Below are 4,732 nucleotides of genomic sequence, written 5' to 3'. Positions count from 1 at the left end.
TTCCCAGGAAGCAGAGCAGCCTCTGCCTGAGCACTCTTGCGCTCTCCCTTCAAGGGAGAGGGCTCCCTCCTCTTGGGACCATGGACTCTGTGGGCCAGGGGGACTCGTGCCTAAGCCCAAGGACACACGGCCAGGAGGTGGTGAAACAGATTGGAACAAAGGCTTTCTGAGCCCCATGGTGTCCTGGGCGCCAGGAGAGCTCCCTACCCAACTCTCTCCACCTGTCGGGGTATATGGCAGCTCATCTCGCAAGGGTCTATTTAAGGCAGATGTTGGGAACATCTAGCCCGGTAGATGCAGAAGGCCCAAGAACCCATGAACACCAGCTACCATCGCACGCCTCACCACAGGGAAGCAGTTCCACCCATCACTTCAGGGCTGAGTTGGCGAACTGTTTGTCCGCTGAGGTCCCCGAAAGATGTTCTCAATATCCAACTGCTGGCCCTTGGCAGAAGAAAGGGTCCCTGCCCCCGAGTTAGAGGGAGACCCAGCCCACACTTCACAGGCGCACACGGGCATAAAATGACCGTTCTCAGCATCCTATGGCGGCCAAACTTCCTGGCGGAAGCTTTGAGGTTGAGGGGCAGTTCCGAGAGCAGGTGGTTAGATACCAGGGGGAACTGGCAGCCACATGCTGGAATCCATTTGGTGATTGAAGAGCCCCAGTCTGCTCCCCTGGAACGTGGGGAGTGGTCGGGTCCCAACGAAGAGCTCCACATATCCCCTAGTGGCCCCCAGAGACCCAGATGGCAAAGAGCCCCACCCCCACCCCCCACCCGGTGATGTAGGGGTGGAGAGGGACTCTGAGGGGACAGGCCAGGGAGGGGTATTCGCCTCAATGGCAACACCGAGGTTCCTCAAACTGTCGGGGAGCTCTGGCTAGAGACTGGCCCCCTGCAATGCAGATTCTCAGAGGGGAATTCAAACAAGCAGGGCCAAGCAACAGTTAGAGCCTAGAACACTCAGGACCTAGAGCACTGGCTGCAACCTCAGGGTGGGTCTCTGGGGCCAGGAGGGTGGCAGAAAGGAGAAGGGTGAGCTGGATGGGGGTGGGGTCTGGGGAGGCTCCATTTCTTCCTGGGCAGATGTCACTGTGGGGCTGCATCCATTAGAGCCAGGTCTCTCTTTGGTTAAACAGAAAAAAAAATCACAATCCCTACCCCCTCCACTGGCTCCATGCCCTTCTCCAGGGACAGGTCTTCCCTGACAACATGGCCAAAGTATGTGAGACAGAATTTCGCCATCCTTGTCGCCAAGGAGTATTCTGACTGCCTTTCTTCAAAGACGAATACGGTTTCGGCAGTCCCTGGCATTATCAACGTTCTTCGCCAGGTGCCTCTAGGCGGCCTCAATCCTCCGACCTTTGGGTCAGCAGCACGGTACCTAACCAGTTGCCCCACCCTGGGGCTCATGAGGTGAGACTCCCTTTCACGAACTTTGGACATGTCGCCTGAAGGACACAAGCAGTGGCTAGAGAAGGAGGACATTGCGGTTGGCAGTTTCCAAAACGGCTCCAAGCCATCAGGTCATTCCCGCCCCACGGTGACCCTCCAGGCTGAGCACAACTGCCCTGTGAGTTCCCGAGGCTGCAGCGTCTATCTGGGAGGAGCAAGCCTCGTCTTCCCCCTGAGGAGCAGCTGCTGGCTTCCAACTGCCGGCCTTGTGGGATAGCAGTCTAATTCGTCACCCACAGGGAAAGACTGAAGACCCTCAGTCGTGCGGACTGGTGACAGAACTTAAGGATTATTATGATGGCTGTAAGCTCCCAATAAAAGGACTAACTTTTTTTTCAATGATTAGTAAGTCAAAATATTGAGGAATTTTTTTTAAAGAGGTAGGATTTTTGTTTCCCCCTTCCCTCTGCCACCTAATAAATGATGCATGGAATTACATCCATTATCACTTTATTATAGATTGCTACAAGTTAAATGTACTGTTATAATACAAGAATAGTACGGATTGGCCCAGTGTTTTCAGCAATGAGACAAACAGGGGTGACCGTGAGGGTGGTGCGGGACCAGACGGCACCTGTCCTGTGAACATGGGCTACGGTGAGTCAGAACCGACTGGACGGCACCCAACAACAAGGTTTAGACAGGCGCCGTGAACCTAAAAGATCCACATAAACCATAAGCAGGTTGCTGTGGCATTCTAGCCACTCGGTGTAGCCTTGGGAACAGAGGACTTTGTTCAGCTGGTTCACAAACTGGGCTCCACACTTGGCAACCTAAGTACCCCCAGGACTGGGAAAATGATAGCACATGCACACGCACAGCTTTAAAAGAACGACAATAAAATAATTCAGGTGGGAAACTTCCCGACTACGATTGGTCTCTATTACCTGGAGCATCAGAGAAAAAAGGGGAGACAAGAATTGGAAAAGTAGTGGGGAGAAAAGAGTGGCTCATACCAAGGGCTCAAGTAGAAAATGTTTTGGAAACGATGATGGCAACATAGGTACAAATAAGCTTGATACAATTGATGTATAGAGTTATCAGAGCTGTAAGAGCCCCTAACAAAATGATTTAAAAAAAAAAAAAAAAAGGAATCAGAACAGAATATGGAAGGTGTGCCTTATGGCTCCAAGGGCCAACTCCTCTTTTGCTGTGAGACAGGAAACACTGGATGGTGCCCAGCTACCAGGATGGAACATTTTGATCCAAGATTCCATAACAGAATGGAATTTCAAAATCCCAGGGGCTGGCTCCAGGCTTTCTGGGACCATAAGGGCTAGAGGAACCCCTGAAATTATTGCCTTGAGATCATCTTTAAACCTTAAACCAAAAATATCCCCCAATGTTTTCTTAAAACCAAGTAATAGCTCAGCTTAGCGACGAAAGAACACTGCCATGAGTTCTCTTGCAGAACGATCACAGCGGCTCAGATGTGGAACAAACCCTAGAGAGCAGCAGGTCATGGGGGGGGGCGGACGATTTCAGATAGGATGTTGGGAGAACGACATCAATGTCGAGGAATAGCTCATGTAGCTGTTGCTGAATCGGTTTGTTCTGCTGCGCCTATCTTTCAACAAAACAAATTACTTTCTGAAATGAAGCCACGGCTAAAGAGGAGCCCTGGTGGCCTCGTGGTTGTGCACCGGGCCGCTCACTGCAAGGCCAGCAGTTTGAAACCACCAGCCGTTCCACGGGAGAAAGAAGAGGCTCTCTACTCCCGTCAAGAGCGACCGTCTCAGACACTCACAGGGGCAGCTCTACCCTGTGCTAGAGGACAGCTGTGAGTCAGTCGGCTTCCACTCGGTGGCTCTGAGAGTTTGGGGAGGCAACAGTGAAGTGACGGTTACTAACCCTAAACACAGGACAGACTCCAGAGCATGTTCTCAGGGCTACACACATGAACAAGAGGATAACAAGAAGGAGCGTGAACATCTGCCCTCCACACAGAGCCGGCCGTGGTGGGTGGGAGCCACTGGGGCCGTTCTGACGCCCCCCCTCCCCAAGTGGGTTTCTAAGGCTGTGGTCTTCATGGAAGCAGATGGTCTGCTCTGTGGAACAGACAGACTGTGGGTCTGAACTACCAACCCAACCTTGTGCTTTATCAGTTAAGCACTTAGCCATTGTGCTGCCAGGGATGAAAGGATTAGGAACCCACTGCCACCGAGACAGTGGCGACTCACCCTGCAGGACAGAGTGGACCTGCCCTGGTGGGCGTCCAAGGGTGAGCGATCACCAGGGCGTCTCTCTGGTGGGTTTGAAGCACTGACCTTATGGCTAGCAGCCAAGCGGTTAACCGTTGGCTCCACCAGGGCTCCCGACAGAGCCAGCTTTACTGCACAGAAGTACTTTACTGCACAGTCTTCCGGAGAGTGGGCTGTACTTCTCTCCTTCCACATTGTATGCCAGGCCTTTCTTCCTAGTCTGTCTGAGTCTGCAAGCTCTGCTACCACACAGCAACATGCCAGCCTCCACCAACGACACATGTTGGCTGTGCACGAGGTGCACTGGGGCTGGGAATCGAACCAGGTCTTTCAGGTGGAAGGTAGCACCTCTACCCGAGACACCACAACCTTGTGGTGTCCATTTGAATAACCTCCCTGATGAACGAGTGTCTATTCACATTTCCCCGGGAAGCAGGCCACCACTGCGGGAGACAGAGGACTGCAAAGAGCGTGTACGCGGACAAATCCTTTATTCTCCTATTTCTAGAAGCCTGGCAGGCTGGGTCTCTGGCGTGGAGGGAGGCCTTCACCCTTGTGAGTTAGAGATGAGTCCCAGTCACATTCTATTAATACTGTTCCCCACTGTATCCTCCCGTAATAGTGCTGCCTTAAAGTTACCTCCTACAAGCACCTGGCTGATGGCTACGTAGCCAGCAGCAGACGTGATACTATTGTTCTGTGGGCTCTGGAGACAAGTCACCCCCTCCTTACCTGCCCCGGGCACTGGTGCTAGGTTATTCCTCCAATGAACTCGGGGACCTTTAGGGTTAGGGTACAGCCCACTTTGTTACATAAGTGGTTACCTGTAATTACGGGGGCTTGCACGCGCCCCGAGAGTACATAAGCTGTTGTTGGAAATCTGATCTCTCTGTGCAGACCTGGCTCCTGAAGTCATGGCAGTCTTATCTGATGTCTCTTTAATTTTCCCCTCAATTATGCAACTGTCCCCTTGGACCCATTTGGTTGTGGGGGCTGGCACCCCATACACCTCCATGTCCCTGCAATCCCCCCTCCACTGCCTTATAGTGAGAAGTTGCTACCTATCAAACAGGTCCC

General features: G+C 52.5%; 1 protein-coding gene across 1 annotated transcript in view; it reads right to left on the bottom strand.

The window, feature by feature from the left end:
- Positions 1–4,732, bottom strand: part of PLCG2 (phospholipase C gamma 2) — a 126,284-nt gene that overhangs the window by 58,665 nt on the left and 62,887 nt on the right. The window lies entirely within an intron of this gene.

The sequence above is a fragment of the Echinops telfairi genome, unplaced genomic scaffold (genome assembly GCF_000313985.2).
Source record: "Echinops telfairi isolate 266 unplaced genomic scaffold, ASM31398v2 ScPeMD7_2291;HRSCAF=2852, whole genome shotgun sequence".
NCBI classification, from domain to species: Eukaryota; Metazoa; Chordata; class Mammalia; order Afrosoricida; family Tenrecidae; genus Echinops; species Echinops telfairi.
Note: the sequence above shows the minus strand (reverse complement) of the source record. Positions and strands in the feature narration are given on the sequence as shown.